This window comes from Rhinolophus sinicus, chromosome 16 (assembly GCF_057876585.1).
Source record: "Rhinolophus sinicus isolate RSI-liver-muscle chromosome 16, RSI-T2T, whole genome shotgun sequence".
Taxonomy (NCBI): domain Eukaryota; kingdom Metazoa; phylum Chordata; class Mammalia; order Chiroptera; family Rhinolophidae; genus Rhinolophus; species Rhinolophus sinicus.
The window spans coordinates 58574632-58588658 of record NC_142516.1 but is presented as its reverse complement, the minus strand read 5'-3'; positions in this window follow the sequence as shown (position 1 = coordinate 58588658).

Here is a 14027-nt window from a genome sequence, read left to right as displayed (position 1 = left end):
GCCTCCAGCTAACTTATCAGCTGAATGCAAATGCATGAGAAAGCCCAGCTGAGATCAGCTGAGCCCAGCCTGGGTAAGCAGAGCTGCACAGCTGGCCCATAAACTCATGAGAAATAATAAATGATTGGTATCTTCAGCCACTCATTTTTGAGGTGATTTGTTACTTGGCTATCGCTAAATTACACAGAGGTCTAAATAGATTATAACTACTTAAAAAAAATGAATAAGAGACCTAGTAATAATAATAGTTGTCCTGTAAGGTATACCATCTACAAGGCACTTTGTATCTTTTTAACTGTCTCGCAAGGTATTCTTTCCCATGGACCACACTGCATCTTTATGGTAAGACACCTGAATTCTTAAGATCTATCTGGACATGTCCCACAATGTACACTTTTTCTGAAGAAAGAATCCTATCCAGCCACATCTACTAAATGTATCAAGAAATCTAAATATGTTGAGAGATGTGAGGAAAATGCTTATTAAATGTTTGATCCATTTTGTACATCCTGTACAAACTTTTTTTTTTTTCACCTTGGAAATTACACTTGGAATTGTTTTTCATTTCCTATACACAGGCATATAAAAAGCAAGATAAAACAAAATTGCGAATGTGCAAATAATTCTGGGAACCTTTTACATACTTTACTAATCTGCAGAGAATGTTTATGATTTCCCCTAACAAATTATATTTGCTCTAAACACATATTATAGCTCACGTAATGATTTCGATAGGAAATCCTGTACTATAGTTTTGTCTGATATACATCTAACAGACGACCATGATCACCTTAAAGATTTCCCAATATAGAATAAGTAGGGCCACAGCACTGCATAGAAATAAAGCAGTAAGTGGCCTTTTCCAAACTCTTGGGATAAATACTAAAAGTGGTTTTGGAAGATGATGCATATAATCTAACCATTCCAGCAAGGAGAAGAAAATCATAAGTATCTACTACTCTTGTACAGTATCCCTTAGCTTGTCCCAAAATGTTTCCTTGATTTAGTATGATCTATAGGAAAACAAAATCCTTGTGAATATAAAGAGAGGTTGGAAGAAAAGTGGAGAGAGAAGACATGAGAGATAAGAGGAGCAACAGGGTATAAAAATTTTCTTAAAATGGCCAGGAAAGGAAATGCTTCCCTTGATACAAGTGTCATAAAGATAAATTAAAGAGTTCAAAGGGAAAAGTATTCTTTCTCTTTAGATAGCCCAATGTTAAGGCCACAGATTCCATTCTAAATTGGATGTCAAACCAAGGTGTTGACTGGTACAGCTACATAAAAAGTCAAGTCTTCTGTGCTTTATTAGTACTCTCCAGAGTGAGACAGAGCTCTTACCAATGTGGAAAGCATCCAGATTCAAGCGATAAAATGTCCTGAGTACTCAAATTGTCTCTGAGGTTGGAAAGCAACAGAACACTTGATGCACTGATTATCAATTAGAGTGGATTTCAGCCTGATCAACTGTAGTTTACTCCGGTGCAAGAAATTCCCCAGGTTTTGTATAGATATAAAAATATATATATGTGTATATTTATAGTCACATTTACACACACGTACACGTATAAATGTCCTGGTTCTATAAGTTTAATTTTCTTTGTTGTTTTGTTAAACTTCTTGAATAACTTCTCTTCTTCCTAGCCAGGAAAAAAAAAAGAATTTTGAATCTGCTTTGTAACCACATCTGTGGAATTATTGAATCTGAACTGTGTATGTATTTTTTGGATTTGCGTTTTACTTTTGACTTCAGACTGCTCAGATGAGTGAGGATTCTGACTAAAGTCTACTTATTTGCCAATATTTTTGTAGCTCATGTAGGCAGCCTGTTAATGAAGTTGTCTTACAGTAGGAACTAGACCAATAGGTTCAGGTTCAGACTGAATAGCTTACTCTGGAAATCCTAGTCCAAATTGGGGATTAGACTTCAACTTGATAGTTATTCCATCTACTGCTCAGGGTTTTGAATCACACTGCTTCTATAGAACTCCATTCTGGAGCAGGAAGAGTGGAGATATATTTGTCAAGTGGTTAATCAACTACTTCCATTTTAAATTCTCAAAGACCTCTGGAGGGAGAGCATGTATCAATCTAAAGAACAGAGAGTGGGAAAATACACTTTAAGAAATGCTCAGAGAATTGGGCCTTTAGTTTCAGCACTTACTTGCAGTGCTTCCTTTAAAAATCTAAACATCTTGAACCCCATCAGTTTCACCTATAAAATGCGTATAATAACACCTACCTTTGGAAGTTACTGTAATGACTAAATGACATAATGTCATTTATTGACATTAATGACTTAATGTCATTCATTGACATTAATGACTTAATGTCATTTATTGACATTAATGGCATAATGTCATTTATTTATTGAAATGGGACTACGTGCAATGCCAGCACAGTGGTTTACATTTACTAAATAGTTAATACAAGTTACTTTGATGTATTTTTAAGTTTCTAGCTTGAGTTGTCATTGATTTCTACCTTACACTTCTAAATAAATCAATGAATCATTGCCACAATTTCCCTGCCTTTAATTTGGAATCGTTATTTCTTTTAGAGTTTAAGGATTCTTTTTCTATGAAAATGTTGTGTATTATTTAGAATTCAGTGTAGGCTGCTCTTCTAAAACATTGGCTTAAACAAGAGAGATTTATTTCATTCCCCTTTCCTGTAACTGTTGAAAGTAACAGATTTGATGGCTTAATGAATTGGTGAGGCAAGGTGCTTTCATCTTGCAATTGTGCTTTCCTAAGGTGTTATATTCTGCCAATAGTTGAGATAAGATGGCTTACCACACATCTTTACTTCAGTGAAACCTTGGACACAATAATGTATGGGTATGTCCATTTCTTTTAAGGATTAGTGAAATAAACACACACACACAGACACACACACACATGCACACCCTGTTTTCAAGACCTTAGTCACATGGAATGCATCAATGGAAAAGAGGTTGGGAACTGCAGACTGGGTTCTTCAGCTAAGAGATTATGTATTCAGCTAAAACATCTGCTATAGAAGAAGAAGAAAATAACATGTGGTATATAAGAGGAATGAGAGATGGGTAATTAGTACTATCAAAATGTGTTCGTTTGGGGGCATGTGAATTTGTAGCTAAATTTTAACTATGAAAATCTTTAAAGGTTATATCTTAAAGGTAATATAGTCTCATTCCTTTGTGTCCTTAAATATCCTTTACAATGACAGACAAAACCAATTGATCTGCAATAATCCATCACCAAACACAGCTGTCTCAACTGTGGTTTTGAGAAGTTTTGGATATATATGCAGCAATATTTTAATCCATAATTTTTACCCATTCAAAATTCAATTTTCTTTCCTTTAATCTCTTATTTAGCAATTATTTATTGGACTCCTAGATGCTGAGGATACTATAATGAACAACACAGGCAAGAATCCCTGCCCTCATGAAACTTTCATTCTAGTGGGGAGTGAAATGCAATACAATTAATAAAATATGTGGTGGTGATTGTGCAGATTGTGATAAATAACATGGAGAAAAAACTAAACAGGGATGGGGAGATTGCATCTCTGACAAGGGTGGCTAGGACCGACCTCATTGAGAAGGTGACATCTGAGCAAAACCCAATTCTACCTGCTGGAAGAATTCTCCAGATAGAGGAAATAGCACACTCAAATGCTCTGTGGTGTACGTGCTTGGTAGAACAAACAGCAAGGAGGTAAGTGTGGCTGGGATGGCGCAAGGAAGGTCGAGAGCAATGGGAGATGAGATCAGGGTAGTCATGAAAAGCTAGATGATGTGGGGCCTTGCAAGACATAATAAAGTCATTGTCTTTTAATTGAGTACAATTTTGAGTAGAGGAGTGAAATGATCTGATGTATCTTTTACATTGATCTCCGCCTGCTTTGTTGAGAAAAAGATGGTAGGGAACACTGGTAAAATCAGCAAAACCAATAAAAAAACTACTGTAACAATGCAGGTAAGAGATCACAGGCAAGGGTGATAGCAGCGGACATCGTGTCAAGTGTTCAAATTTTGTATATATTTTGAAAACTGAGCATTCAGTTTTTGCTGATGGATATGTGCAAGTGGTCACCACGGGAGGGGGCATATATAGAGAACAGTAAAATTTTAAGGACAGAGCACTGGGCTCTTGCCATGTGAAAAGATGAGAAGGAATCCTCAGAGGAGACTAAAGAGTAGGAGTTATTCAGGTTGGAGTAAAACCAGGGCAATGGGTTTTCTAGAAGTCGGGTGAAAAAAGTGTTCCAAGGAGGAATGAAAGACCAACTGTGTCAAGTACTGATAAAGTTGGAAGAAGACTGAGAATGGATCATTGGATTACTAACAACATTGGAGGTTGAGAGCAGTTTATGTGAAATGGTTAGAGGCAAGAGCAATTAGTACCTGATCACATGAACCAGTCTCTGTGGTTAATTCGGAAGCTGACTGGAAAGGAGACCTATGATTTATCTACTCTTTTAGTACATGAATACAACAGGAATTTCAGAAAATGTCCTTCACACCAATATGCTTAAACAAGTTTTCATTGAGAATGGTGAAATAAATGCAAGTGCAAATTCAAATGCAAAAGACAGGAAGTTCCAAGCCAGCAAAGTCTGGTTTAAAAGCACTTTAAAATCTGTAGAGTTTGGTAAACATAAGTGATTGGATGTATGTTTTAGCAGGCCTCGACTTTGTGGGGTATTATTGAAGATTCTGATTGAGGAGAAAGGTGACCTAGAAATAAAGTTTTAATTCTATAAGAAAAAAAATGTTTTGTTGGCTACTTTTATTTCTGATGGGGAACAGATGTCAGGTAGACTATTGGTTAATGTTTTGCTTTTTATGTATGGAAATAATCCCATAGCTTCTGCCCACTAGTTTTCCAGAGTATAATTTGTCAATCATATTCATCACAATCACTGCTGGTTCTTCTGAAAATGATAATTCCTGGGAATCGTTTCTACCTTTGGAATCAGAGTCTCTGTGGATGTAGTCCAGACATAGGAACTTGAAACAGTTTTCTTGAAGATTCTTAATAAAGTTTGAGTACCATTTTCTTAGAGTGCTATGGAAATACCTAAACCCTCTTTCACAAGTAGCTTCTGCTGTATTGACTCTTGCCTCTTCATCCTACATCAGCTGAATTTTCACTCTCTCTAGACAAATACCCACAATCAGTTCCACCTTAAATGAAATAGTTTCACATACATTTTTTCAATAAATGTCTATAGGCTTTAACATTATATTAAATAAGGGAGTAAATATGTTTTAGTCCTTGTCATTCTCCAACTTCAGTTTCTTTATTGCATAAATTATTTTCATTTTTCTATTATTTTTCACATTTTTATGTGTAGGTCATATTTTATTTGTAAAACTATAATTGACCACAAGGACAATAAGAATGATAAGTTTTATATATTTTATATTTGCAGAAAAGCAGCATTGTATTTTTTTATTGAATGTGTTCTCGTAAAATGTAGTGTGAGTAATGTGCTGGATTCATTTATAAGGGAATTGGGAGAAAATGTTGCCATAATCTTTCTCATCGCAAAGCTTATTGCATTCTAAGTGTTCACATGCCTTCTCTGAGTTGAGAATTTACAAGTCTATGTAACTTCAAGAGATTTTCTATTCTTGATTGTAAACATTAGTAGTTACATCTATGTGGGAATTTTGTTACTAGGCATCTATTATATTTTTCTTAATCTTAAAAAATCTTGGATTTCAAAGCTTTACTTTAACTAAGCAATTATTCAATGTATCTGCAAAAGTTGTTAATACCCTTAAAGTCTTCTTTTCCTTTTTCAGCGGCAGGTTACTTTTCAGTAAAATGCATATGGCTCATGATATCCACTTGGTGACATAATGGAGTACAACTTCAACATGCAGAAAAATGGAATGTTATATACATTTATTTTTGCTTTATAGGGGAAGGTTGGCATATTAAGTTTAAATAAAAAAATAGGTATAAGAGTGTAACTTGGATTTATTCGAGTGTAACATTAACTTGTTATTCCATTTGTTTAAATTATTTTTCTTTTAATTTGGGAGAACCATATATTTAATTTAAGAAAACCATAACACTTTACAGAGAGCAGTCTAGCCCATCTCTTCCAAACCTGAATTTTCCTCTTGCAGTCCCTCCCCTTAGTATTTGCTTAACCTTTTGTGAAATATTTTAATTGAATTTTTAATGTTTGCTCTCTTCTTATCTATTTGTTCCTTAAACTTGGCTTTGTGTTCCCTCCAAAAGCTACCTCATTTAAATTGGATCAAAAATATGTACACTTGGCCTAGCCTGGTGTTTTCATAATTCTTTTTCTCTGAGTTAAGGAGTAGAATCATAGACTTATAAAAAGTTAAAAGCTAGAAGAAACAGGATCTCAAGTTGTGGTACCACATTTTACAACCCAGCTTTGTTGCTTCTTATGAAAGTCCCCGAAATTCTGCTTTAATTTTTTTGAAAACGTTTAGTTAGGGCATGATTGACATACAAAAAGCTGTATATATTTTATGTCTCCAACTGGTGAGTTTGGAGACAAGTATACATCCATGAAACCATCATCACAATTTATGCTATAAACATATACATCACCTCTAAGTTTCCTCTTGCCATCTTTATTATTATTATTGCTGTTATTATTATTATTATTATTATTACTATGAAAATAACATTTAACATAAGCTCTACCCTTTTACCAAATTTGAAGTATTCAGTACACTATTGTTACCTATAGGCTCTATGCTGTACATAGACTATTACAGCATACGAGTAATATTCTAAGACTTATTCACCTTCTGTAACGGAAACTTTGTATCTTTTCACTATTTTTTTGTTTTGTTTTAACTGTAAACTAGGATTATAGCTATTTCATACAATTGTTGTGTGATTCATAAGATAATGTACGTGAAAAGGCCTGGCTTGGTCTTCAGTATTATTAGAAAAAGCAATATAAACTTTTAAATTTAATTTTATTGCCTTCAAATATAATTACCAGTGGTGTGTGTGTGTGTGTGTGTGTGTGTGTGTGTGTGTGTGTGTGTGTGTTCCACTTATGAAACCTAAATATTGGGTTTATTATGGACATAAGTATTTGACTTTTTGATCCATTGTTACATTTCTCTTAAGAGTAAGCTTTAACTCTGAGAAATGCCAACTTTGTGGTCTGCTCTGACTGAGAAATACTTGCCATTAGTAATGAAAGCTGTGTGAAATCTGACAGCCTCACCCCAAAGTGAATTTGGGCAAACTGTTTAAATTTGACTTAGTCTCATGGAGGCAGACCCATTGAAAAGAGTTCCAAAATAGACAGCGATTTCACCTCATCTTGAAAATACACCTTAATTCAGCATAAACCACCCAGCTTTGCATAGTTTTCACCAAAATTCACATATAGGCTCAATGTTGTTTTAAAATTATCCCTTGGTTTTACCGTAAGTTCATGACCTTGGAGAACAAAGATTAAATTCATGAAATTGGCTTTCAGTTTCAACTTGAAAGCCAAACCCATATTTATACAAGTTCCCTACTTCCCTAGAAATATTCTATGTTACTACTGGCTGGAATTTCTCAGATGGCAACAAAATTTGGCTGTTAAAAATTGAAGACTTGCTACTGTAAAAAAAGAATGGACACTGTCTTTTAATGATACATGTTAATACAACTTAGTTCTAATTTCAGAACTTCTGTTTATTTAAGAACTGATCTAATAGAAAACACACAACAGCAACAACAACAGCAAACAACAGAGATCCACCTGTGAGCCTCCAAACACTGGGGAGTGCGCTGTTCATGTATGTCCATGAAAGAGTGTGTGATTATTATAATGCATGGAAAATAATTTATGGTGGTTAAATTGTATTTGCCATATGAATAGAGGTGCTGTTACAAATGTAACACTAAATGATCAGCTTACAAAATTTTATGAAAATTAAAGTTATTTTATGGGAAAAATTGGACTATTTTAGTTTGTTATGAAATTCTGCAATAAAATAGCCCTGCCTTGAAGAATGGCAGTTAGGTACTAATTGGCATGCGAGTAAGCATTCGCTGGGGGACAATATCTCTAACAGGGTAAATAACTGTCATGGACGAATTATTGAATGTCCTTCTCTCTGCTTCTTTTGCAGCCTAATGGTCATGGATGAAATCTCTTTGGGCCATTCCTGGCTCTCAGGACTGAGGAGGGGCTGAAGCTTCTGGAATGAGAGAGATTATTAGAATATGTGTATAAGTCTCTGAGGGCTTTTTCTAAATCATTCATGTGTTTGAGTATCAATGCATTTGGGTCACACCAATAGTAAGTTTAGTAGTTTAGTCATGGTAAAAAATGACAGATAGGTACAACATTATATTTTGGAAGAAAGAGCAATGAGACCCATATGACCCATCTTGGGTGGAAGTCACCAGTTTACGAAATAAAGTATTTTCAACCTAGTTTCTATCTCCTCTCATATGCAAATTCTCTTGAAAAGTGGTGTTTTGTATTTTTATTATCTACTATCTATCTCTGTTGCTACTGATATAGTTTATGATTCTGTTGTTGTCTATACAGCAGTCCCAATCAATTTGAAATAGGAAAACATAACTACATAAAATGTAATTGCTTTCATTGTACATATCTCAGTAACAGTACCTATCTATCAGAGTGCATATTCTTATTTAAGTTTATTGTATTAAATATATGTTATAAAAAGAATGCATCTTTTGTCAAAAGCAAAAAAGATATATGTGTACTGGGAAAAAAGGTAATGCAGCATACACAATGTTTGCAACTTGCTTTGAACTCTTTTGTCTCTATATTAATAAAAATATGTACTTAAGTTTTAAAAACATATTTTTCTTATTTTTAACAAAAATATGGTCATACAATATACTTTATGTTTTGATTTAATTTTTTAAATTAAATTTATTGGGTGACATTGGTTAATAAAATTATACAGGTTTCAATGTACAATTCTATATTACATTGTCTATGTATTGCATTGTGTGTTCATGACCCAGAGTCAATTCTTTATCACCATATATTTGACCCCCTTTGCAACTTAATTTTTCGTTGAACAATATGTCATACATATTCCTGTCTTTCTTTAGAGGAATGTTCCATAATTTACTCAATCTGCCTTTTATTAGTGGACATACATGCTTTTCTCTCTTTTCTATTCCTTTCCCCTACTCCCCTATTAATGTGCACATAAGCCTTATTATGCAAATATATTGACATAAAACTGTATTTCATTAGAGCTCCCTAAATGGGATTTCTAGGTCAGAGGGTACGCATATTTTAAATTTTAATGTATACTGACATGTTACTTTTATATAACACATGGCATTTTAATTTATGTTTTGTTTTGTTATATATGATTGTTCATTCCTTCATTAGACTGAGTTTCTAGAGGTCATGGGCTCTTTCCTATTTATCTATGTGGTTTGCAATACATACTTACTTTTTTTTTAATTCTGAGAATAAAGATTTGATTATCATATGAACACGACTATGTTTTTCCTTTCTACTCTCTTATAGTCCATCTTAATGCTAAACGCACTTTCCTGAGGACTGAAGCAATCATTGATTCTCACCTTTCCTCAATACCAGCAACACCCATAGTGTGTCTGTCACAGACTAATGATTTGTTAAATGCTGTCCTATAACCTTGGCTTATTGGCTTATGATTTAGTATCTTAATTATATTGAACTTCCATTTATAATACAATATCAGCAATTTGGGGCCATCAATATGATATCATATACATATATATTTTATATATATATATATATATATATATATATATATATACACATATATGATACCATTTATATAATGTCTAATTATAATGTGTGCTATATGTGTGCGTGTATATATATATAACACAGTATATCATTATTAGTACTTTTTATATACTAATTATATGTATTATTCGTATACTAATTATAGGGACTAATTTTATGTATTCTGTATTGCTGTTGTGAATCTAGATTGACCACATTTTCTAAATGATCATTCTGTTCATTGTGTAGTTGGGGCACAGTTAAAGACATAAGGTAGTGGCTTTCAACCTAGGCAGCACATTAGAATCAGATGGGGTGGGGGCTTTGGAAAATGTTTGGGCCCCAGCTCCATCTGATTGAATCAGAGTCTGGGAGGGCAGAGAGGGAACCCAACAAACTGTGTTCTTAAAATGTCACCTGGTAACTCTGATGCACCGTAAGTATTAAAGCTCACTACTAAAAGAATAAGAGGGTTGTCTCATTTTAAAGTTACATTTTTCCAGCCCTGATATACAAATATGGGGACTTCCACCCCAATATAGGGTCACAGTCCAAGTTATTGTAAATAATACAAACACAGGTGACCATATTGAAAGCTGAGGTTAGATGGAAACTGAGAGCAAGTTGCAAAGAAAAGATTTGACCGATACTCATGTAAGTAGGTGAGATTGAAGCAGACTATGGATGTGTTCTTATGCTTTTTTTTAATTGAGATATAATTGATTTATAGCATTGTGCTAGTTTTATGTGTACAACATAATGACAATATATGTATATATTGTGAAATGATTATCACAATAAGTTAATATCCATTACCACACATTGTTACACATTTTTTTGCTTGTGATGAGAACTTTTAAGATCTACTCTCTTAACAACTTACAAATATACGATGTTTCCCTGAAAAATAAGACCTAACTGGAAAATAGGCCCTAGCATGATTTTTCAGAATGACATCCCCTGACCATAAACCCTAATGAGTCTTTTGGAGCAAAAATTAATATAGGACCCGGTCTTATTTTCGGGGAAACACAGTACAATACAATGACGTTAACCGAAGTCACCATGGTGTACATTACGTCCCCAGGACTTATTTATCTTGTAACTGTAAGTTTATACCTTTTCGATGACCATTTAGGGATACTCTCCATAGTGGGTTGAATACTGTTCCCCCAGAATTCATATTCAAACAGGACCTGTGAATATGACCTTATTTGGAAATAGAGTCTTTGCAGATGTTCTCAAGTTAAGATGAGGTCATGCTGGATTAGGGTTGGCCTTAAACCCAATGACTGATGTTCTTACAAGGAAAGATACAGAGACAGACACACACAGAGGGAAGAAAGTCACATGAAGATGAAGACAGAAATTGGAGTGATGCAGCCAAAACCCAGGGAACACCAAGGATTGCTGGCAACCGCCGGAAGCAGAGAAGGCAAGGGAGGATTCTTTCCTAGAGGCTTGGCAGTGCTCATGACTCTGCTGACACCTTGATTTTAGATTTCTAGCCCCCAGAACCGCGAGAGAATAAATTCCTGTTGTGTTAAGTCACCAAGTTTATGGTAATTTTTTATGGGAGCTCTGGGAAACTAATATAGTTTTCTGATTTTTGTGTAAGTCCCCAAGCAGCAATTCATCAGTCTCCTTGTAGCTGTAGGCCATATTCAAAGGCGAAAAATTGAAGGAGAACTACATTGGGAATTTTTAAAATTTTTAAAGACATGCTTTATCTGTAATTTTGCTGAATTTTTTATTTCATTCTAATAGATTCTAATTAATTCCTTTCATTTTCTAGAGATATAGTCAACCATATGCAGATGTTTACATATCATTTTGTTTCTTCCTGTTAATAATTTATGCTTTTTAATTGTATTTTGCTTTGTTAATAAGATCATCAGAGCAGTATTACCCATATATGATACAGAGAACACATCTATTTCTTATTCTATTAAGAATAATTTTAGTATTGAATCATATATATGTATATATATACATATATATATATATATATATGTATATATATACATATATATACATATATACATATAATGTTATTTGTTTTGAATGAAGATTTTTGATGTTGAAAAAATACTCTTCTATCCTAAATTTTTAGTAGTATGATTATTAGGACTGGATCTTGAAACTTGTGAATGGATTTTTACATTTACATAAGTATAATTATTTTTTTATTATTAACTTACAAATTATTTTCCTATTTCACTTCATATGGATTTTTCAATATTAACTGATATATGCCCTGGATATTGTAGAATACCTATTTTATTTTTTCCATGTGTTTTCATTCTGTATTTGATTCTTTCATCTCTTTTTTGATAGATTTTTATATTAGAATGTAATCCCAGGACATTATTAAGCAAATGGCCTACAGTGCTTCCTATGAAATAGTGAAGGAAGAGAACATTTCTGTATTCCAGGACTTCTTGGGGTTTAAGAATGGGTTTATATGATTTTATTTATTTGCTTATAATTTGAATTTTTCCTTTATACTCTTCATTTCTTCTCCTTTTATATTCATATTTTTATTAATTCCTTATTTTCTTTCTTTTATGTTAGATTTCCTAGAACTTCATTTATTATGTTGGTGTTCTCCCCAGTTTCTGGGTTAATTTATAAATTCCATTTCTACTGTTTTATAATTTACTTCTCTTTTTATCTTTTATTGTTTTTTGATATTTTCTCAGGGTGACTTTTGTCCTTTCTAAAAGTCTTTTTCTTTTGGTCTAAGTTAGAGAATAAAGTGAGTTCTTTTTTCATTTTTATAATAAAGACATTTGAGGACATAAATTTGTTTCTGACTATCGTCAACAATAACAGTGGTTTACAATGTAGTAGTCCTTTTGATTATTTTCTGAATAATCTTCCTGCATTATTTCCTTGTGATAACTCAGGAGAGTGTTCAGTGCTTCAAAAATTTTTTTTCTCTTTGGTTTATTTTTGATATGCATTACTAATCTTGATCTTTATTCATTGTGATGTGAAATTATGGATAAACTATCTGGGGATAAACCTTTAAATATATTTTATGGTATCTTATATAATCAGTTTTTGTAAATGATGCATAAATATTTCCAAAGAAGAGAGATTCTCTGTAAGGTAAATGTTTTGACATACTTCATTATTCAAATATCCTGATATTCCATATATTTTATCTACATGACTTATCATGAGCTGATAATTATTTTAAAATTTTACTGTTTCACTTGTATTTCTAGTTCCCCTTGCTTAAAGTTTCAATACTGCTACATCTACACTATTAATTCTGATTGTATCAATATAAAACAGCACTTTTACCTTGGTTTAAGCTTTTTTGCTTTAATTTTACCTTGATAACCATATATATGCATGTTTGCTTGAATAGATTTCCTCATCTGTCGATGAGAAGCCTTCCTGTACCATTCTGAGTGTTTCTCTGTATGAAACAAATTATTGAATGTTCTTTCTAAAGCCAATTTGACTTATTCAGAAAGTGTCTGATTTTTGTCAACCTATGTTATGATTTATTTTATTGCTGTCATTTAAAAATTACTTAGTACTCTTTTGCTAGAAAATGCTTCATCTGCTTTTATTTCTTTCAGTGGTTTGGAAGATAAACATTTGATCTAAATTATCATAAATCTGTAGTATAGTAATTAAAATGCTAGTTTTTACTCTCATTAATGAAATATTAGGAATGTAGTGCTTTTATTATTTTAATTTCAGATACTATTTAATCTTGGGTTATAAATCACATCAATTTTTACATAATTAATTTTTAATAGTTTTTAGCTTTATGTGTTTTATTACAGCACTAATATTTATGAGCTTTAGGTTTTATTGTGTAATTTTAATTTTAACATGATTTATCTATATTTATATTCAATTCCTGCTACCAAATCTTTGCTACCACAATTTCCCAATCTTCAGTGATTGCTTAATTCAGTTCTTCTTACTTGGGTAAAAATGCTTAAAGCATTTCAAGTGGAATAAATACTTGGGAAGCATATCTTAGATTATCTTTTTAATCATATCTGAAATTGTCTTTGTTGGATATATAATATTTGTGGTATGGTCATTTTCTCTCCAATCCTAGTAGGAACATTTTTTTGGTATCATTTTATTATTGAATTAAAAATATGCTGACTTTTTTATGTTACGAATGAATGATCTCAAGATGTAGTCTTAATATTCAAAATGTAAATTTTCATTGCATCATATCTTGGAATTAATCTCTACTCAGTTATTTTTCTCAAATATTGTAAGCCATC